The sequence below is a fragment of the Pleurodeles waltl genome, chromosome 6, assembly GCF_031143425.1.
Source record: "Pleurodeles waltl isolate 20211129_DDA chromosome 6, aPleWal1.hap1.20221129, whole genome shotgun sequence".
Taxonomy (NCBI): domain Eukaryota; kingdom Metazoa; phylum Chordata; class Amphibia; order Caudata; family Salamandridae; genus Pleurodeles; species Pleurodeles waltl.
This window is the reverse complement of record NC_090445.1, coordinates 229,319,851-229,343,972: the sequence shown is the minus strand read 5'-3', so window position 1 is coordinate 229,343,972 and position 24,122 is coordinate 229,319,851.

The following is a 24,122-nucleotide window of genomic DNA, read 5'->3' as shown; positions in this document are numbered from 1 at the left end:
CATCCTTCTAACCTTTGTTTTTTCAGTGAATTTCTATTTTTTTTAAATTCTTTTTCCTAACTATAATGTCCCTGTAACCTTTGTTTTTTTCTGTGAATATATATATATATATATATATATATACACACACACACATATATATGTCACTTTTTTATATATGTGTGGTTTTCCTGGGGAATTATCTCCGACCCCAAGGGAAACCAAAGATGTCTAAAAAAAGAGTTTTTATATATATATATATATATATATATATATATATATGAAAAGGCTCCACTCCAAACCTATACTTTGGGGAGGGTGTTGGCCTTTGGGAGATTTACTATTCCAATTCTGCAATTACACAAATTGGGGACAATGTTGGACTTTGAGGATTTTATATTTACTATTAACATTCCAAGCTTAACCACATTGGGAAACGTTTTGGACTTTGAGGGGTTCAGATTTACTATCCCCACTCTGAACTTATCCACATTGGTAAAAGTGTTGGACTTTGTAAAGGTTCAAATTTACTATTCATACTCCAAACTTAACCACAGTGGGGAAAGTGTTAGACTTTGAGGGGTTCAGATTCACTATTCTTACTCCCACCTTTCCTACATTGGGGGACATATTAGACTTTCAAGGGCAGCATGGTTGAGTTTACTATTCCCACTCTTAACGTTATCATAGTCAGGAAAATGGTGTACTAATACCACAAATGTACGTTGCACTAAAAAGACTACACTAAAATAAACATTTCAATTGTCACAAAGAACACACATTAAAAAGTAAATTTGGACAACTACAAAAAAATGGTAATTTACTATAACTAACAAATAAATAGTAGTATACATTATAAAAAGATGAAGTTTAGCAAATAATGAAAAACGTGGCCTTTTAAAAAAAAAATAGAATGATAAAGATAACTGTAAAACTCGAAATGTAAAAAAAAAATATTGAAAACAACTTGATTAAAAACTAGTAAATGATTCAAATGAATTAAATCCAAATATTTAAATGAATCAAAAAAATATATTAAACGATCAACACATCAGAAACTTTTGATCAAAATAAGTAGAAAAAATATTTTAAAAAATTACATATACAAAATACTACTTTGTAATTAAAAAAACAAAAATATATAATTTCATAACAAATAACTCATTATAAAGATATAAAAAAAATTAAAAGAAAAATCACCACAACAATTTTAAACATAACAAATTTCAAAAAGTGAATCTAAATTGACTCCCCTATGCACGCAACATCCTACTTCTAAAATTATTATGCCAAAAAAACAAGATTTAAAAACAAAAACTATATATTAAAAGAAAAAATACCCTTTAAAAATGATTTGCAACGATACAAGAACATTTTTAACAGCGAAATTTTAAGAATGTTTAAAAAAAGGATTATCTTACCTGTGATTTTCTGACTCATTATATATTTCCATCACAGTAATTGAAACATGATATCTGTGTCTCACAATATTTTTTCCACAGTATTGTGGGATCTTTCTCTGCCTTAATATGGGGAGAAAGTTGTCCAAGTCCAAGCCTCTGCAGTCTTTTCTTTGGTCTCAGCTGATTCTGCTGAGTCACTCCTTATGGCCGATCCGACCTCTAGGCTCATTGTGAGGGCCTCCATCTGCTCTCCCCTTAGCCCTGAACATCATGGCTCCATCTCAGCTCCCTGAAGTTTTTCTTGGGGCCAGATTCTTGAGTCGGCACCCCCAATTTGGATGAGCAGTCCCTTTCTAGATGACGCGGTCATGTCATGATGATTCCGGATGTAGGGATCATGCCTCTGGTACCTCTAAGTAGTGGTGTCCACCATATCCGGCCACACCCATCAGTTTTGAGGTGCCATTAAGTTCTTTTTTAGTGATGAGTTGTGTAGGCTGCTTAATTTCTTTAGTTGTAACTAAATTTCTTTAGTTTCAGCTTTGTGAAATCCAGCTCACATACTAAACCTTCAATACTCTAAAACAACTTTTATTTTTAAATCTTGTCTAATTACATGTTATAGGCCTGTTTTAGGTCTGATAAAACATCTGTCCCTGTTGCACTACATTTCCTGTCCTATTGAGGAATTTCTCATTTTTATCTTGGGCTTCTGTCATATTTTCGAGTTAAACAGTAATATTTATCTCCCTTAACCATTGATGCCACTGATAGTGTAGAGCATAGAATTTCCTTTCATGTGGCTTCTACTTGTCTGAGCTACATCACTGTCATTCTTGACTGTACTGATGTAATGATTCCCTTCTAATGGATGCCCTCACATTGAAATCTGCTTTAGCAGCAGTTATCCTTAGAGGCTGCTGCCATCTGAAACTAGCTACCAGCCAGACTGAGAACATTAACACCACTTATGTATTAGGGAAACAACGTACTACTCATCTGTTTAAACAATTCCTAAATTAATGTTACTGTCATTCTGTATTATCAATGACAGACTGTTCTGTCTACCACTGGAAAAATTAGAGCTGGTTTGACTGTACTGAGTTCCAACGGTTACTAAATTGTTCTCTTATTCTTAGCTTCTTGTCTGCTCTTAGTTTAGAACATGATTTGATTTTCCCTTCTACCCCCATTATTGTAATCCATGTTTTTTGTTCTTCCTCATATATGGTCGTTTGGAAAGCTTTTTTTATACCTCTGTTCTTGGACACCCTATGTAAATGTTTAAATAAATACATAGTGCCTCATTACAAGTTTGGCAGTCCCATCACGGGTTCGCCAAACTCACAGGGAGGATGCTACCCACATAGCTGTGACTTTCCCCCCAAGCATATTACAATGTCGCAAGGCTGACCGGCGGGAACATTGTATTACGTGTTCCCGTGGGGCTGACCTGCATGACAGCGGTCAGGCTTGCAACCCTAGCTGTTAGTGGGCAGTGCAGAGTCCCTGTTGCCCAGCACCATTGGAATGCGCATGTCTGCTTTGCAGACAGTGTGTATTCCAGCAGTGCTGGAGTGTTATGATATTGGCCTCGGCTCCCTTAAGAGAGCTGAGGCCATTATCCTAACACTGTTGGTGGGAACGTATGTTACAATGTTCCAGCAAGTCAGCCTGGCGGGAACACTGTAATATACTCGGGGGGAACGTTACCGCTATGGCAGTGGCATCCTCCCCTGGAGTTTGGCGATCCTGTGGTGAGACCACCAAACTCTCAATGAAGCCCTTAGTTCTTGTATTGTTAGGAAACACTTGTTGTCTTGGGTTGAATCAGTTATCACAGTACTCCTAAAAAATGGCAAACGGTCAACAGATTGCTAGTGGTATAGGTTAATAGCACTAAACATAGATGCTAAGATTTCTGGTAATGTAACCTTTACTCCATGGAGTTTGCTCCACATGATACTTAATCCGCAGTCTTTACGCAGGTATGCACCATGAAGATAAGTGATTCCCTATGGGTTTTACCTTTACCACACATCCTTTACCATGCAGTACTTTAATCTGTGGGTAAAGGTTTGGTTGGAGGTAGAGGGGAGTTAGGGTAATTTAAGGGAAAGGTTCTTTAAGGATTTGAGGGTTGTTGGAGACACTACAACACTACCTTCTACTCTATGCTACTCTAATATCCTGTACTCTATAATAGGTTCCCACACTGTACGACGCAGCATACTACTCCACTGTACTACACGCCACTCCACACAATAACACTTTACTTCACTCTATGCTACACAACTACACTCTGCTCCATGGCACTGTACTTCATGAAAAGCCACTCCTCTATCTGACACTTGTACTCTACGCTACACCACTCCTTTCAACTCTACTGTACGACTGTTTACCCCACTCTATACCACTGTGCAACACTCCAGGATACACTGCTCCACTCTACAACACCCTACTCTACTCTGTAAAAGTGCATTCTGCAACAGTGTTCTACAGTTTAAGCCACTGTGTGGCACTTCTACACTGTATGCCCCTACGCACCACCTACAATATTAAGTTACGCACCTCAATATGCAGTCTTTTCACCTCGCTCACCACACTCCATTAACTATAACTCGCCCCTTCTCCATGCATACATTATACCCCTGCATAGTGCATGATTTACAGCATGTGAAATTATAGCATTCATAACAACACTCAAATTACATCATTTCTGAGAACACAGTACATGGTAGAGTGGCAAATTATACTTAATGTAGTATGAAAAGTGAGGTGACAAGATGGAATACGGAGTTGTGTGACTTGTAGTAAACTGAAGATGGTGCGTAAATTAGAAACTTAAGTTAAAAACATAACTTTAGAATTTCTAAAGTTTGCATAGTTTAAGTTGAGTTTGTATTCCTAGCTGCAACGTATATACACACACACACATATTATTTTCTAACATTACGCTGACCCCCCATGGGGGCACTCCCTTTCCGCCAGCCTCCGGAGGGCAGTACTGCTTGCAACTCTGCCCTAGCGGATTGAGACCGCTGGCACCACCAGGCTGTTGACTGGCGGCAACCTGGCAGTGCCGCTGATCAGACTGTAGCGGCTCCGCCATGGTCATAATAGGGCGGTCGGATTTCTCCTTTCAGTGGCAGGTCAAGCGCCACTGTGAGTCTGGTGGTCCATGATGTGCCAGACTTGTAATGAGGCCCCTAATGTTCATCAACACATCCTGAGTAAATGAATGCCTACTATGGTTTATACATGCAGATCACAATAGGTTTGTTCTCAGAAGGCTGCTAGCACATTAGAAGTGAGTGTTGCTTCAGAGGTCAATGTAGTAGAAAATACTATGGCATACCTGGATGCAGATGAAGCAGCTAGTACACTAAAACTTTACACTAGACTGGAAGGAAGTTTTTTTTAGACGTTCTCAGGAGAATTTACTGGACTATAAACACTTTTTTTAAATACATTTGTATTAGCTGCCTCAATCAACCAATAAGGCTATTACATGCGGATTAAGCATTAGCTGCACATGTATGTTGTCTGCAGTTAGAACACAAAAGGATTGGTATATTGGTGCATAGCTCCTATTCCACAGTCGTTCACTTCTTAACAAGTGATAGCGATAACAGTAGAAACAAATGGTGTTAGGTTGCTTCTTTTTCTTCTCCCAAAAGTCCCCTCAAACTTTTCAAGAATAACTCAGTATACTATGCATGTCATAAAAAATGTTGCACAAGAAAACACATTGCTTAGTTCAATAAATGTTTAATTGGTGGCATGGGCCACACCTTACCTGTGCTATCATTTGACTGTCCCAACCCTTCATCAAGACAGAATTCAGCTTTCAGTAGTCATAAAGGCTTCAGCCGCCTCCGCCCACATATCTGCAATTGTTTTTTTCCGTACTCCCCTGTGCTCTTGTCGCAGAATGCTGTGGCATCCATTAATGCCCACCATGCAACTGTTTTCTTCCACCTACTGTGCAGTGGCCCCTTGGGTGAGCTCCAATGTTAATCCTATACCCCTCGTGCAAGGGCTAGCGCCAGTTCAAGGAATCTATTACCCACCTTCTGTTTCTGTTGAGGATATACTGCACAAAAAGGCAAAGCTCCATTGCTCTTAGCGTTCCCCAATTGAGCACGCACTTAAGGTAAGGCACCAACTTCGACCAAAACTGCTTCAGCTCTGGACATGTTCAAACCATATGGGCAAAGCCATCATCCAACAGATTGCAGCAGGGACAGCACAAATTATTTGTGTGCTGCATTAGCCTAATTCTACGGAGAGTAAGATATGTGCTGTGGAAATAAATGAATTGCATATATTTAAAACTAGTGTTCTAATGCTTGAATCCATTTCTTCCATCAAAACTACCGTCCCAGTGCCTTCTTCCACTTGTCTGTCTGACCTGGCATGTTGTCAGTAGTCATTGTAAGGATCATTTTTCAGTACATTTTGTTTGAAAGCTGTTTAAGTAATATCAGCCCAATTGTTTACCTCTCACATCACGACAATTCAGTTGCTGAAGGGTTGAAGCTCCTCCACATTGAGCTAGTACCCCTCTTGAGTTACTGGATCAATGTGAGATGATTCTCTTGTCCTGGGTCGATAATATCTAGGATTATAGAGTAGTTGTTGTTTAGCATACATTCCAAATAGGATCATATTTTGCCAAGCTTCTTAGTGAAATTTTATGTTCTGGACTTCTCTTTAGTTCCTATCCTGGTGCTGTTTTTGTTTTACTTGTGTCAAGAGTCTTTGTAGCATTATGAAGTTTTAGGTAACCATGTTCTACAAGTCAAATAAGACTAATAAGGGCTATACCTGAAGAAACCAACGCTTTTTTAGTGGAGAAGGCGAGGACAGTAATCATTATGATAGCTACTGTATTTTTGTTTCTCTTTTGTCACTCATAAGCTTCAAGAGTCTTTGTAGCAATATGAAGTTTTAGGTAACTGTGTTCTACAAGTCAAATAAGACCAATAATGGCTATGCCTGAAGAAAGCAGCGCTTTTTTAGTGGAGTAGGCGAGGACAATAATCATCATGATGGTTACTGCTCTTTTTGTTGCTCTTTTGTCACTCATAAGCTTAAAGCCAGCTATCAGAAGCATCTAGGATGCTGAACGTCTTTAGCTAAACCCAAAATTCACAGTAACTCCAAGGGTTTTGAGGTCATGGCAGATGAGGATATCACTCACTACTGTGTCCTTGGAGAATGTCACTGCAGTAGGGTTGAAGTAGATCTTCAGGGATCCTGCTAACCAGAACACAGTCGATACCCTTGTAAAACATACCAGTGGTACCAAGAGCCCTGGGACCAGGGAGGGTCCCTAAGGGCTGCAGCATGTATAGTGCCGCCCTAAAGGACCCCTCACCAACCACATGCACACTGCCACTGCATCTTGTGTGTACTGGTGGGGAGAAAAAGGTAAAGTCGACGTGACATCCCTCTCAGGGTGCCAAGCCCACCAACCACTGCCTGTGGCATAAGTAAGTCACCCCTCTAGCAGGCCTTAAAGCTCTATACGACAGGTGAGGGCATAGCTCCACCAGCAATGTGCCTCTACAGTGTCTAAGTCCATTCTTAGACATTGTAAGTGCAGTGTGGCCATATTAAGGACATGGGCTAGGAGTTTGTCATCACGAACTCCACAGCTCCATGACAGCTTCACTGAAGGCTAGGAAGTTTGGTATCAAACTTCTCAGCACAGTAAACCCACACTGATGCCAGTGTTGGATTCATCGTACAATGCACCCAGAGGGGATCTTAGAGATGCCCCCTGTATTTAACCAACCCTTTAGTGTAAGGCTGACCAGTCTGTGCCAGCCTGCCACTAAAAGACAAGTTTTTGACCTCATGGGGTGAGAGCCTTTGTGCTCTCTGAGGCCAGAAACAAAGCCTGCTCTGGGTGGATGTGCTTCACACCTCCCCTTTGCAGGAACTGTAACACACGGCCTCGAAGACTCAGGCCTCCTGTTACAGCTAGTGGGCATGAACCACATGACCCCCTCACACCCTCCCTATCCCCCCAGACAAAGCCCCACTTTTGATGGCAAGTCTGGCAGAAAAATTTGGTAAAACAGGAAGAAGTGACCACTCCAGCTAGGACCACCCCTAAGGTGTCCAGATCTGAAGTGACCCCCTCCCTGCAGAAATCTTCATCTTAGTTTGGAGTACAGGGACCAATAGGGTTAGTGTTGTAGTTGGACTCTTGCTCTAGGCAAGACTGCTGGTTTAGGGATGACAGCACTTTTGTTTGTAGGCAACTAGGCCAATCCTACAACATGTCGTAATTGTCGGCCCAACCCTCCCGGCTCACAAGCAGTTCCTCACCAGAAACCCAAATAGTAAAAGGTGATTCACATTAAACAGCCCTGCAGTTAACACACACATCACTCACATTGCAACACAATAGAAGGGCAATGGGATGCACAATAGACAGAGAGACAAATATACAAAGCTCACTATGCAAACAATACCTGCACAATAGGAACTGGGGCATCAGGAGCACTCAGGGAAGGAGGCTGCAGTGGCACACATTACACTTTGCCCATGCACAGGAACTGGCCCATCAGGTATCTCTGGGGCAAATAATACTAGACTCCAGTGACATGCCAATCTTCACAGTGTGGAAGTTCAAGTTAACCAAAAAATACAGTTCCAACTGCATGGGACATACATCTACATGAAGTAGCTGCAAGGTACACACAGCTGAATGGACAAAAGCAAATGCAAAGGAAGCTAGCACAAATGAACACCCTCCATGTCTACACAAACCAAACTCAAGCTGCCACACATTAGATGAATCTATAATCTGTATCAGGGGGACAAGTCTATCACCATACATGCTTACATTGGACAACACAAGAGGACATACCTACTATGCCAAACATAACACAATACTATGACACCACAATTGCATTCACAAACACATATCCATACAGTCAACATATACCCTTGTCTTGGGGAGCACCAGCACTGCCAACAACGTCAGATACTGCAAACAGCAGCAGATAGATTTGCAAGAAGGCTGAAACACACACAACTGTAGGCAGACAACACAAGATGCCCAGAAACACCATAAAGGTAGAGAAGGCATTGCAGGACAAATGTGTATCCAAAAAACAACTGCTTGGGTTTATTGGTTATTTTTAATCAAATTGGAAAAGTCCAAGGGTCCAAGGCTATTAGCCAGTCCATATAGAATTGTCCATGTTCATTGCTGTGCTCTCACTTGACTCTTTTACTGCCAGGGGACATCCACCTGAAGGGGCATCAAGTGGGCAGGCAGGCACCTCAGGGATCATCCTTTGGGGCAGGGGAGGCGGATTTGGGATGGGTGGGTTTGGGAAGGGTGGACAGCTTCTTCTTGGGGACGAGGGGTATGGGTGCTTGCAAGGGGGGCAGGTGTGACAGGAGAGGACTTGGAGGTGGAAGGGATGGGTTGGGAGGTGGGTGGGGGCTTCTTGGGTTTGGGATGGTAGTGGAGGAAACAGGGAAAAGGGGAAGCTCAAACAAAAATTCTGTCTTAGGAACACGAGGATGGTCAGTAGAATGGGGTGGGGATTTGGAGCTTGAGGAAATGGTTGTCTGCTATGTTGGTTTGAATGTCTTGGGTGTGTGCATGCATGAGGTATGCTTATGTATGGGTGGTGTCTGTTGCACGTGTGAGTGTGGGTGTTTCCGTGTCTTGGGTGTAAGAAAGTACCCTCTTTCTTGGCATGGTTACCCCCTTTTTTCTGCTTGATGTCAGTGTGTTTGACTGTGTTCACTGGGATCCTGCTAACCACGACCCCAGTGATTATGCACTCTCTCCCAAAAGTCTCTATTTCACCCACAGTTGGCACACTGGTGCCCCATTATAAGTCCCTAGTATACGGTACCTAGGTACCCAGGGCATTGGCTTCCAGGGGATCCCTATGGGCTGCAGCATATATTTTACAAATCATAGGGAGCCCAAGCAAAGGGTTCTGCAGGACTGCCATTGCAGCCTTCGTGAAAAGGTGCAAGCACCCTTTCACTGACACTTTTCACTACACCAGGTCACTTAGTAACCACTATGGCAGGCCTTCCAGCCCAGAGGGCGAGGTGCCAAGTACATGTGTGTGAGGGCTCCCCTGCAATAGCAGAGTGCCCCCACAAACTCCAGGCCCATTTACCCAGACTTGGTGAGTGCGGGGACATCATTTTACACGTGTACTGGACATAGGTCACTACCTATGTACAGCTACATAATGGTAACGCCAAACATAGGCATGTTTGGTATCAATCATGTTGGAATCATACCCCAAGGCTTTTGCAAGCATTGCTTGTATGATTCCATACACTCTGGGGGCTCTTTAGAGTACCCACAGTATTTCCATTACAGCCTGCTGAGGGTTTCCAGGGAGCCCAAGCTGCTGCTTCCTCCCAGACAGGTTTCTGCCTTTCTGTTGCTTGAAAAGCTCGAGCCCAGGAAGGCAGAACAAAGGATTTCCTTTGGTCGAGGGATGTTATACCCTCTCCCTTTGGAAATAGGTGTTACATGCTTGGGAGGGGTAGCCTCCTCTAGCCACTGGAAATGCTTTGAAGGGCACATTTGGTGCCCTCCTTGCATATAAACCAGTCTACACCGGTTCAGGGTCCCCCAGTCCCTGCTCTGGCACGAAACTGGACAAAGGAAAGGGGAGTGACCACTCCCCTGTCCATTACCACCCCAGGGGTGGTGCTCAGAGCTCCTCCAGAAGGTCTCTGGGTTTTGCCATCTTGGAGTCAACCCTGGCAGGGAGCTCTGAGAGCATCTGAGTGGCCAGTGGTAGCAGGTGACGTCAGAGCCCCCTCCTGATAGGTGGTCACCCAGCTAGGTTACCAATCCCCTTTCAGGGCTATTTAGGATCTCTCTCTTGGGTGGTTCCTCAAATTCGGATTGCAAGACTCCAACAGGAATCCTTTGCACCGTCCACTTCGACGTCTGTCCAAAGAACAGCATCTGGACTCTTCAGAACCCCACAAGCTGCAACAAAGAAGCAAGATGCCTTCTACTACATTGTATCTCCAGCTCCTTCCAGCAACTGCAACATTTCCCCAGTCATGCATCCTCTGAGAACAGCCCGTCTTCAGCCTGTATCAGAAGAAAGAAGGAATCTTCCTTGAAGTGAAGGAGCCACTCCCCTGCTTCTGCAGACACCAACATGACAATGACCGGCTGTGTGGATCCCCCCCCTGCTGAGTTGTGTGGATCCTACATCACGGGTGGTGGACTGAAGTGGTCCCGACAGTCCTCTCTTCCAGCTGTCCAACTTGGGTGAAGGTAAGCCCTTGCCTGCCCACGCATGACAGTACCCCCATGCACTGCATTCTTTGCAGCTGCCAAGGCTTGTTGGCATCCTTCCTCCAAGATCTTCACGCATCCTGAAACTCCAGCCCCTAGCACTCCTTCCTGTGACGCACAGCTCCCTGAGTGGTTCTTTGGCAGCGTGAGAGCCTTTCTTGTAGTGCTGCGTGTGCTTCTTCTGCGTATCTTCTGTCCCCATCCTGTGGGACTCCTCTAGGTGCTGCCTGGGCTTCTGTGGGCTCTCTGTGTTGCTGAGGGCCCCCCTTTGACTCCCCCTTCTGGGTAGAGTCCACCTGGTCCTTCCTGGTCCCCGGCAGCTACACTTCCCTCTAACCATGAGTTTTGCATGTGCCAAGGCTTGTTGGCAGAACCCGAAGATACAAACCCGACTGCATTCCTCCTTCCGGCGTGGGACATCACCTACATCCTCCAGGAACCTGACTTCATCTTCTTGGGTGCAGTGCTGACTCTTATTCTTCATCGGTGGTTCACCTTTTTCCACCTTCATCCTGGTGGGTAGGGGCTCCTGCCCTTCCTGGACTCTGCTGTGCTTCTTGGACTTGGTCCTCTTCTTCCAAGGTCTTCTTGTCCAGTAATCCATTGTTGGTGTCTTGCAGTCTCTTCTGGGTTTTGCATAATTCTTCTTCTTGTCTCTGTGTGTGATCAGGGGAACTTACTGTGATTTACTCCTGTTTTCCTGGTCGCTGGGTTAGGTTGTGGTACTTATCTTTGGGCTTTCCTAGTACTCCCAGCTCCCCTCTACACACTACACTTGCCTATGTGGGGGACCGCCTTTCGCATTCTATTTTTTTAGTATATGTTTTTTTCTCCCGCTAGGCTTTTTCTTCCTGCTGCAATTTTCACTAATTGCACTGTTTTCTAACTGTTTTCATGCCTATTTCTGCATTCTAGTGTATATAACTTGTGTATTACTTACCTCCTAAGGGAGTATAGCCGCTATGGTAATTTTTGGTATTTGTGTCACCAAAATAAAGTACCTTCATTTTTGTAATACTGAGTTTTGTTTTCCTGTGTGTTAGTACTAAGTGTGACTACAGTGGTATTGCATGAGCTTTACATGTCTCCTAGATAAGTCATGGCTGCTCATTCACAGCTACTTCTAGAGAGCCTGGCATTTAGACACTGACTACACTACGCTAATAAGGGATACCTGGACCTGGTATAAAGTGTAAGTACCATAGGCACCCACCACACACCAGGCCAGCCTCCTACATTGGGGGGGCTGGGAAGTGGGAGGTGAAGGTGATGGAGTGGTAGATGTGTGTGTTTGTCTGTTGGGGTAGTGTATACAGGGATGGTTGTAGTGGTGGATGTGTGTTTATTGGGGTGGTGTCTGCAGGTGTGGTGGATGTCTGTGTGTCTGTTGAGGTGGTGTCTGCAGGTATGGTAGATGTGGTGGATGTCTGTGTCTGTTGGTTTGGTGTCTGCGGGTATTGTGGGTGTGGGTGTGTCACTGACTGTTGTGGTGGTGCCTGTGGTTATGCTTGATGTGGTGTGTGGGCCGGTGCTGGTGCCTGGGGAGTTGGTGGCTGAAGTGTGTGTGGGTGTCTGTTGAGTGCTTGCATGCTGGTGTGTTTTGTAATGTTTGTGTTTATGTGTGCTGCTCTTGTGTGTGAGGTGGGTGCATGCAGATCGATCTGTGTGCTTGGGATAGGTAAGGGAATGGGTGATTTGGATTGGGAAGAGGGAGATGGAGGGGGAGAAAAGGTGGGGGGTGACAGGCTGCCGTCAGTGTGGAGGCCAGAGCCTGAAAAGATCTCTGTAGGCCAGATATTGCACGATGAATGCCTTCCAGAAATGCATGTCTGCTGCAGTTGGGTGGACAACTCCTGGATGTCATTCACAGTGGCTGTTGGACCCACAGAGATATTCCTCAGGGGGTCAATAGCCTCCTCACTGAGGGCAGCAGGGGTAACTGGGGGTGGAGGTGCCTGCAGTAAACGAGACGCACACCCTCTTGGGTGAGCGGGCACGGCCTACTGGGTGGAGAGTAACAGGGAGGGTGGTGATAGAACTGGGGGTAGAGGACAAAGATGGCACAGGGGTACGTCCGGATCGGTCTGCCGCCACTAGGGAGTGCCTCTGGAGGAAGAATCTGATGATGACGAGGATGAAGATCCAGTCTCCCCCGTGGCATTCCCCTCACCCTCCGGGCCACTGGGTCCCTCTGTGTTAGTGGTGTCTTGACCCAAGGTCCTGTGGCCAGATGCTTCCCCACATGGATGTTCCCTGTCTCCTTTGCTTACCTGGGCTGATGCTGAAAATACAAAGAGAAATAGGGTCATTATATGTCCATGATCACACTTGAACAACAGTTGTGATCAGCAAACATTACCATTATGTCAAGTAGGCCCAAGCAACAAACTCCACCTGAGTGGCCCACACATGTACCATGCCAAATGCATGCATGCCATATGAACTGTCAACAGTTGCCCACAGGAAAATCAGGATCTCACACAACTACAATTGCATAACTGAAGTTGTGCAATCACAGTAACCATTGAACAAGTTGGAGACCTCATCAATGCTTTGCCTCATGAAGCATACATCGCTTATATGTTGTCATACAATAATAGGCCAATGCCATATCCATTCCCACAGTTCCCGCACAAGATCATGCATGCATCCTTTTGTCACATACACAATAATAAATGATGTTCCCAGAACATGCTGTGTTGCTGGCAACAGTACAATAGCCTGGAGAAGGTAACATGGAAATACTCTACTCATATTACACTGGAAACAGTTCCACAATGCACACTTCACCAATGATATTTGTCCGAATGGAGTCACTATTGTTGCTCAAATAGGCCACACATTTGCCATGGAAATGTACACTCTAGACAAAATGTACAAAATGTCAGTGAGCTATGTCTCTAAACTCCACAACACAATGAATCAGAAAGTCCCGGGGAAATCACAACTAATTTCTGGCACCCCTTACAAAGACATACTCTGAGTGCATCAGTAGTCACCATTAGTCCCTTGGATGTTGGAGAAGCCCAAAGATTTGCAAGTATTTGTAGGAGGCCCTTAACATGTTGCCCAGTTGGAATTTACATCATTGTCTCAATTTTGTCCACGCAAACCCAGGTGTCTGTAGATGAATGCTTGTACCCATAGACGTGTTTCCAATATAACTGCAAGCCACTCCATAATGCATGCCAACAGTCAATCAATCAATCAATCAATCAAAGAAATTTGTAGAGCGCGCTACTCACCCGTGAGGGTCTCTAGGCGCTGGGGTAGGGGAATCCGGGGGAGGGGGGCAGGGAGGGTCACTGATCGAACAACCATGTCTTGAGGTTCTTTCTGAAGACCAGTAGGTCTTTGGTTTTGCGAAGGTCGGTGGGGAGGGAGTTCCAGGTTTTGGGGGCGAGGTAGGAGAAAGACCTGCCTCCTGTGGTGGTGTGTTGGATGCAGGGGACTGTGGCTAGGGCGAGGTTGGCTGATCGGAGGTTGCGTGTGGGAGTGTGGAATTTAACTCTATCATTGAGGTAGGTTGGGCCGGTGTTGTGGAGGGATTTGTGTGCGTGGATGAGGATCTTGAATGTGATTCTCTTGTCTATAGGGAGCCAGTGAAGGGATTTGAGGTGTGGAGAGATTGGTTTGTGACGGGGGAGGCCAAGGACGAGGCGTGCGGCTGTGTTCTGGATTCTCTGGAGTTTGTGTTTGTGTTTGAGTGTGGTGCCGGCGTAGAGGGCGTTACCGTAGTCTAGTCTGCTGCTGATGAGTGTGTGGGTGACTGTCTTTCTGGTTTCTGGGGGAATCCATTTGAAGGATTTTTTTAGAGTGCGGAGTGTGTTGAAGCAGGAGGAGGTTAGAGCATTGATTTGCTGTGTCATGGAGAGGGAGGGGTCGAGGATGATGCCGAGGTTGCGTGCGTGGGTTGCGGGGTGGGTGCGGGGCCTAGGGCAGTGGGCCACCAGGAGTCGTCCCATGCGGTTTTGTTGGGGCCGAAGATGATGCTCTCGGTTTTGTTTGAGTTAAGCTTAAGGTGGTTAGTGGTCATCCAGTTGGCGGTGTCGAGGAGAGCGGCGTGTAGGTTGGTTTTTGTGGTGGTGGGTTTGCGGGTGAGGGAGAGGATGAGTTGGGTGTCATCTGCATAGGAGAGGATAGTGATTCCGTGTGCTCGGAGGATGTTGGCTAGGGGGATCATGTAGATGTTGAAGAGCGTGGGGCTGAGGGAGGACCCTTGGGGGACTCCGCAGGTGATCTTGGTAGTGTTGGAGTGGAAGGGCGGAAGGCAGACTCTCTGGGTCCGGTCGGTGAGGAAGGAGGTGAGCCAGTCTAAGGCTTTGTGGCGAATCCCTATGTTGTGGAGGCGTGTGCGGAGTGTGTGGTGGCAGACGGTGTCAAAGGCTGCGCAGAGGTCTAGGAGGATGAGTGTGACAGTCTCGCCTTTGTCGACTTTGGTCCTGATGTCGTCAGTGCATGCGATGAGGGCGGTTTCTGTGCTATGGTTCTTACGGAACCCAGATTGTGAGAGGTCAAAGGTGTTGTTTGCTTCAAGGAAGTGGGATAGGTGGGTGTTGACTAATTTCTCTGCAACCTTGGCGGGGAAAGGGAGGAGGGAGATGGGGCGGTAGTTGGAGAGGATCTTTGGGTCGGCTTTTTTTTTTAAGGAGAGCGGTGATTTCCGCGTGCTTCCAGGGGTCTGGGTAGGTGGCGGAGTCGAAAGAGGAGTTGATTATGTTGTAGAGTATGGGGGCGATGGTAGGGCTAGCTTTGTTGTAGATGCGGTGTGGACAGGGGTCAGAGGGGGAACCGGAGTGGATGGAGTTCATGGTTTTTTCGGTTTCTTCGTGTGTGGTGGGGGTCCATGTGGAGAATGTGGTGGGGGGGTCCTGAGTGGGGGTTGGGTTGGGTGAGTGAGGGGTATGTGTGGTGGGTGTGTGTGGCATGAAGCTGTTGTGGATGTCCAGGATTTTGTGGAGGAAGTGGTTGGAAAGGGCGTCACATAGGGGCTGTGTGTGTGTGGGGTCTATGTTGCTGGCTTTTGCAAGTTCATTGATGATGGTGAAGAGTTCTTTGCTGTTTTGAGAGTTGTTGTCAAGGCGTGTCTTGTAGTGATCTCTTTTGGCAGTGCGTATGAGTTGGTGATGGGTGCGAATGGTGGTTTTGAGGGTGGAGAAGTTGGTTGTGGAAGGTTCTAGTCTCCATATTTTCTCAGCTTGGCGGCATTTGCGCTTGGAGTCTTGTAGTTCAGGGATGAACCATGGGGCGTTCTTGATGTAGCGAGTGGCGATGTGTTTTATGAGGGGGGCTAGTGTGTCTGCGCAGGTAGTGATCCATTTAGAGAGGTTGTGTGCTCCTGTGTTGGGGTCGTTGGTGTGTGTGGGGGGTTATGGGCCAGTTGGGAGTTTAGTCGTTCTGTGGGGATCTTGTCCCACATGCGATAGGGTGTGGTGTGTTGATGGTAGTGTGTGGGGGGTTTGGTGAAGGAGAAGTGGATGCAGCGGTGGTCAGTCCAGAGGAGTTCGGTGGTGTGGGTGTAGGCTATGTGTTGGCTTCAGGTGAAAATTCCATCAAGTGTGTGTCCTGCTGAGTGGGTGGGTGCGGTGACCAGTTGTTTGAGTCCGAGGTTGGTGAGGTTGTCTATGAGGGAGGTAGTGTTGTGGTCTTGTGGGTTTTCTAAGTGAAAGTTGAAATCACCGAGGATGATGTAGTCTGTGGAGGTGAGGGCGTGCGAGCTGATGCTGTCGACAATGGTGTCGCAGAAGGCGGGGCATGGTCCGGGTGGTCTGTAGATTAATGTACCTCTGAGGGTGGAGTTGTTGTTAATGTGGATGAGGAAGTGCATGTGTTCAGTGTTGTCGATAGTGTCTTGGGAGCTGGTGGTGACTTTGATGGTGTCTCTGTGTAGGATGGCAATGCCACCGCCTGGCCCGTTGAGGCGGTCTTCGTGTTGGAGTTTGTATCCCTTGGGGGTGGCTATGGCTATGTCGGGTTCTGAGGAGGGGTGGTCCAGGTTTCCGTGAGGAAGGCGATGTCAGGTGAGTGTGATGTAATGAGGTCCCAGAGTTCTATGGCATGTTTGTGAAGGGAGCGGATGTTGAGGAGCAGGCAGTTAAGGTGGTTGTGGTGGGTGGCGTTGGTGTGGTGTGTGAGGGTGTTTTTGCGGGGTGTGTTCTGGTTGTGGGCTGGTGTGCTGCGGGGTTGGTTGGTGGGGGCAGGGTGGGTGAGTCTTGTGTTGGGGGTGTTGTGTTTGTTGAAGGTGGGGTCGCTATGGTTGGTGTGTGGTGTGAGAGATGACGAGCAGGAGAAGTGGCAGGTGTGGCAGGTGAAGGGGCCATGAGTGTGTGTGGGGCCAGATGTGGTGCATGTGGGGCGGCGGCCTGGGTTGAGAGAGTGGAGGGTAAGGGGGGAGTAGGTGTGTCTGAGAGGGCCAGGGGTTCTGGCGCTGGGCGCGGTCCAGGCGCGGACGGGCGCAGACGGCCTTGCCTTTGGCACTCCTTCGGCGCACCAGCGCGCGCCCGCACCACGGCTGCCATAAGAGGAGGAGAGGGTGGGAGTGGCAGCTGGGAGGCGGGAGGGCCTGTCCAATGAGAGGGCTGGGGGGTGGGGCCACAGGGGATGCAGCGGTGGGGAAAAACACTAAGGAAGCGGTGAGAAGAAGGGGGGAGGTGGGAGGGGCCGCAGGGGACGCAGCGGCAGGGAAAAACACTAAGGAAGCGGTGAAAAGGCAGGGGGAGGCGGGAGGGGCCGCAGGGGATGCAGCGGCAGGGAAAAATACTAAGGAAGCGGTGAGAAGGAGGGGGAAGGTGGGAGGGGCCGCAGGGGACGCAGCGGCGGGGAAAATCACTAAGGAAGCGGTGAGAAGGAGGGGGGAGGGGCCGCAGGGGACGCAGCGGTAGGGAAAATCACTAAGGAAGCGGTGAGAAGGAGGGGGGAGGTGGGAGGGGACGCAGGGGCAGGGAAAAAAACAAAGAGAGAACAGGAAAGGAGGTGGCGCGGAAGGCGGAGCGGGGAGCGACCTACCTGCAAGCAGATTACAAACCTTACCCATTTCACATGCGCAAAGTACTTTGGTATATTATTCTACGTCAATGGCATGGAAATGCATATTGTGGGTAAAAACTCTAGGCCTACCCGTCATGTCATGCATTGCTACTGCAATTGTACATGCCAAATGACATGCTATGATGGGTGAGGGTATGTGTCAGCCAATAATCAATGGTGACACACTGCTGTCTGTGGCACAACATGAAATGTACCCCCATTGTAAATGTCCTATTCCACACACAAGTTGCCATGCACATATATGTGAGGGAATACAGAAATTATCCCCTCAACACAGGTAGACCTTGCATGGAACAGCAGCTTACACACACACAACATCAGCCACCACTTCCCCAAGAGAAATGGGCACATGCTGACATATAGGCACAAGTGATGTTGGCAACAGTGATGACACATAAATCATGTCAATGGACCTTACCAAGGGAAAGTATTGATCTATAGCTGCACCCTCCAAAAATGTATGCACTGTCATATGTATGATGGCCATCTTCACATTACAGACAGTAGTGAAGCACCAGCACCTGTCCAGTGCTGAAGACAAGTAGGTTCTGGGTTCACAAGACACATGACTGAGGACAGTGATCTCTCACTACCTTTCTTTTGGCCTGTAACACTGAGAAGAAGGGGTCTGTTGCATAGAAATCACACCCACTACAACAACAACCAGTACTTCATTGATCACTGCACCCAGCCATATGTTGTCTGGAGAGCAAATTGTTTGTGGATTGTACACAGTTGTGTCCTAGGTCCCTGGGCCGATAGGCCAGGCACTTCAGTATACAACACATGACATGTCTACACAAGCAATCACTCACCTACCATGTTACACATGACTCATCCCTAATCGTCCCGGGGAGCTGTCAGAACCTAACACATTCACTTGGCAATGTGACAGGAAGGAATATGCCCTGGTCTCACCCTTTGCGGCTGCTGAGCTGCCCTCAAAAGGCCATCAAGATCTGGGTAGGCCACAGCCAGAATGCGGGCCATTATGGTGGTCATGGTCCGTAGGGCACCCCGCCCACATTGTGAGAACATCCCCAGCTGGACCTCCGCGATTCGGGGCCAAGCGTCTCCAGTCCTCCAACCTCTTCCGACAGTGGGCGCTCTGCCAGCTGTGGACCCCAAGGTCAGCACCTTCTTGGCAATGGCTCTCCATAGCTCCTTTTTCTGATGGGCGTTGACCTGCATATATGCAAAAGACAAATCAAGAAATTATAATCATAAGTGTTTTTCACAAGTGATTGAGTCACATACTTGTCAGAAACACTAAGCTAGAACTTTTCAATTTAACACTCCACTAGTGTGAAACACACAAGCACATAAGTACAGGAACATGACTGCAGACATATGTGTAGTTGGCAGCTGTGATATGTACTGTGTGTCATGTCTATACAGTCAGAAGTGCTTTGTCACATGATATTGACATCCATCATGTATGTTGCTGTGGACACACTGACTAATGTTAGAAATAAAGTCTTGCCATATAGGTACCCTGGGAGTGGGAGTTTGTGACAACCTCCTGTCTGCCGTCCACTGCCAGACCTTCAGACCATGGAGCAAAGGCACATTATCATGTACTACTGCCTGGATAGGCAGAGAATAGTGGACTTATGCCCTCAGTTGGAGCCAGATCTGATGCCAGCTATTAGTTATCCAACCAGCATACCACCCATTGCACAACTCATGTCACTATTGCACTTACTAGCCGCAGGGTCCTTCCAACATACTGTGGCCCTATCTGTTGATATGTCCCAACCTATGTTCAGTCTGATGTTGAAGGATGTCCTCTCAGCAATGTTGAAACAGCTATATCCGATTTCCCCAACATGAGGATTTAGCTCATGTGAAGGCTGACTTTTATGGTTTTACATGCCCCCCACATGTGGTGGGGGCCGTTGATGGTACACATGTTGGCTTGGTGCCACCGCAGGTCAATGAACAAATTTATCATAACAGAAAGAACTTCCATTCCATCAATGTGCAAGTTGTCTGTTTGGCGGATGTTGGAAAGTGGATTATTGCTAAGGGCAGGTAAGTACCTACAGTTAGCAATAGGCCACTAACCCCCACTAGGTCCAGTCAGGTCTCAATAAATGAATCCCTTCTCAACCCTTGATAGCTTGGCAATGAGCACCAGGGCCTAACTTAGGAGACAAGTGTGCAAAACATTTAAAAATCCCAAAACAGTAAATGAGTAAAAACAGAATAAAAATCAACTACCAATTTGTACAAATAGAGTATATTTTTGTCCTTAAAGTGACACCAAAACGATTAAAATCAGATAAGGGGAACCAGAGATATGATTTTTAAAATAATGAATGTTTTCTAGCGCATAGAAACTAAATGCGCCAATCTGGTCGCATTAGACCGGGTCAAAGTATGAGGCCGACCATGATGGATCCCTGCTCGGCTACAGCAAGCCGGAGGCCTTGGTCAAAAGTTTACTTACGGACTTAGGTAGTCATTCTGAGTTTGGTTGTAACCAGACCGCCACGCCGGCGGTGGTGGCGAGACCGCCACCTGGGTGGCAGTGCAGACTGCCATGTAATGCATAAGGCAGTGAACCCAACACAACACAGACAACTTACGGCTACTGCCGATAAGCAGCAGCCGGCGGCGGTAGCCATCTTCAGGCTGGCGGGAACCAATGCCCCTCCCACCGTATTAGGAGTCACCAGTCCACCAGGATATCCAGGGTGGGCCGACCGCAACGAAAATCTTGGCGGAAACAGAAAGTACAAAAGGAGACACTCACCTCCAGGTACACAGACGTGTCTGCGGCCACCATGGAAAACGAACTGCAAGTCCTCCCAGCGTAGTATCTCACTATACACCTTCTGGGCCAGCAACAACGACGAAGACGACAACCGTAAGTATGCCTGGCACATAGTGGAGGAAATGGCAGTGATACACACCCACACATAACACACACTCCTGGCATGGACATCGAAGGCCACACACACATGCAAACAAAGGTACCGTACGAGCACACACATACACACACACACACACAAAATACGAAAAAGCCAAGTACCAATATACACACAAAGCCAAGCAGATATGTGCCAAGCACATCACAACGCACACAAACACCACCAACACAGTCATACACATCCATACACAATGCCCCATAATCACACAGCGACAACTAGACCACTAACACTTCAACGCAGTCATAGACAGGCACGATGTGAATCACCACAAATCCACACATACAAAAAGCTGTGTGAACACACATCCAAACAATGACACAGGTGACACGTCACGTACAACCAACATACAAATGAATTCACAGATGCAGCACCATACACACGGACGCACACAACACCCCATACAATCCCACAAGCAAGCAGTCAGACACATTACAACATGCACATGGCACAACCCATCTACACAGCGCATGCAACAACACAGACACAACCCATACAGAAACCTCACACACCATTGCACACAGATATCACACCACCATGTAGAAGGAAACCAGGACAAACATCTCATCTTGCCAACCACAGCAATGTGGGCAGATGTAATAGAAAAATAACAATAAATATGAACAATAGACAGAGGGTGCCCAATGGCAAGTCCAGCGTGCAGAACTGCACATAACACAGAGTCCACATATCATAGCCCCAACTTGACTCCTGACAGCAAATAGGCCTCCACGTCATAGGGGCATCAATTGGGCATGCAGGCACCTGAGGGGTTTGGGGGTGGTGGTGGTGGGGGTGGCTTGGATTTGAAAGGGGGTGTCTCTGTTTGGGCTTGGAAGTGGGGACTTTGGCTCTGGGAGGGGTGGATGTTTTGCTGGGGGAAAGAGCATGGGAAACATCAGAGGGGGCACTAGGCACTAGAGGAATGGGAGGTGGAAGGGCCTGGGAGGGGTAGGGGGACATGACATTTAGGGGCAACATGGGGTGGGACAGGGTTAGGGAAGAGGTCATGGGCGGCAAGGAAGAGGGTGGTCACATGAATGATGGATGGGAGTCGAGGTAGAGGGAGTGCTTTTGTGACTTGTTGGTGTGCTGTCCGTGGATGCTAGTGTGTACAATGTGTGCATGTTTGTGGTGGGTGTATGTTGGGTGGTTGCATGTGTATATCTGATGAGGGGGGTAGAGATGCAGGTAGAGGGAATGGAAGACATGTGAGTGAATGTTGGGGTGTGTGTGCAAGTGAGGTGGAGGTGCTGCAGGTGGCAGAGAAGGTGGTCGTGGTGAGAGCAGATGTTGTGTGTGGGGTGGGTGTCTGTGAGTCTGCTGTTGTGGTGATTGAGGGTATGACAGGAATGCTGGCAGGACCAGTGTGTATTGATGCAGTGGCAGCAGATGTAAGTGGTGATGTGACTGTAAGGGAGGCAGTGTGGGAAGTGTCTGTTGTTGTGTATGCAGATGTGTGTTGTGTGTGTGCATGCCTGTGGGTTCATTTGTGGTGCTTATGTTTGTCTTTGCGCACCTTGTCTGTTGTAGTGGGTGTATGCTGGTCTGTAGTTGTGCCCTGGTCGGGTGAAGGGAGAGGGGTTGTGGATTGGGAACAGGTAGCTGGAGGGGGGACAAAAGATGAAGGAACACTGGCTGGCGGCAACGAGGAGGCCAGAGCCTGAAACGATCTCTGTAGGCCAGACAACGCACAGTGAATGCTTTCCAGGTAGGCATTGGACTGCTGCATCTGGGATGCCAATCCCTGGATGGCATTCACGATGGTTGTCTGCCCCACAGAGATGGACCCTAGGAGGTCAATAGCCTCCTCATTTAGGGCAGCAGGGCTGACTGGGACAGGGGAGAGGTACCTGCAGCGAAGGAAATCCTACCTTCCTGGGTGAGTGGGCATGGGCAACTGGGTGGGGTGCTACAGGGAGGGCGGTGGTGGTAAGGGGGTGGCGGACAAGGATGGTGCTGGGGTGGTCCTAGATGGGTCCCCCACCACCAGGGAGACGTCTTTGGAGGAGGAATCTGAATCAGATGTTGTGGTAGCTCCAGTCTCCCCTGTGGTGCTCCCCTTGCCCTCCGTCCCACTGGTCCCCTCGGCTTTGCTGATGCCAGCCGTATGGGTCCCATGGGCTGCTGCATCCTCACTTGCCGGTGCCCTTCCTCCTTCACCAGATGATGCTAATGCACACATAAACAGAGGTGGGCAGGGAGCAAAAGAAAGGGAAGAAATGGTAAAAACCTACACATCCACTTCACATACACATAATTCACACATTTGCCCCTGTCGGGAAAACAAGAGCCCATATTGCAATCATGAACAATAGAGTCCTGCAAGCCATATCAAAACTTATCACTGATTACCTCATCCCTGCAGCCTAGACACCTGATTGAAAACTCCTACATTGCTGTCAACTGGCTAACTGACTAATCCAACAATTTAATCCATGAACATATCCAACTACTTGTCAGTCATGACAGGATGAAACAAATCTGACCTCAGAGGACCTGTGCACACAAACTAAATGACAGGTATGTGTGGATTACATTCAGTACAGATGCCATTGATAGTGCAGTTATATCAATTACAATGTAAACTAAACATACTTGTCAATACCCAAATACAGTGCCAACAATATCACTTTGTACTACTCCAGTATACGCAGAGATGGAGTATGAAACCAGTAAAATGCCTGAACATTTGAGTAACTAATTTGTACAGTAGAATGTGTGGCACAGTACCACCACTTCTGTTCCTGCATGGCTTTACATAGCTAACGTATCACACTGCAACATGTTTGGTGTGGCAACCAGGACTGTACACTCCCTAAATTTCATCTGACCACATAAATCCCAAGTCCAGTGTGGGTCACAGTAGACAATCATGCAGAAGTCACCCAACAGCCTACACTTACCCCCTTGTGGCTGCTGTGCTGCCCTCAAGCGCCCATCCAACTCTGGCTAGGCCACCACCAGTATGCGGGCCACTGGAGGGACAGGGTCCGACGGGCACCTCTTCGACGTTGGGAGGCAGTCCCCAGCTGGGCCCCAGCGGTCTTCCGGGCCCAGCTTCTCAGGCCCTCCCACCGTTTCCTGCAGTGGGTGCTCTGCTGGCTTTGGACCCCAGGATCCGCACTTCCTTGGCAATGGCTCTCCACAACCCTTTTTTCTGGTGGGCCCTACCTGCATGGGAAACATTGAGAAAATGGAGGACATGATGTTAATGATACCAATACAGCTGCAACCTTTGGTGACACAACATACACGGCCTTTGCACATTGCCAATATACCACACACATAATGTGCATGCAAATCCCCAAATCAGTCATCACATGTCAATGTTCACACACATTCACCGTCAAACCACCCAAAATGTGAGACGGAGGACGTTGTACTGGCCTGTTGCCCTGTCGCCCTATACAACCACCCATACAAGGGTAGGACCCCTTC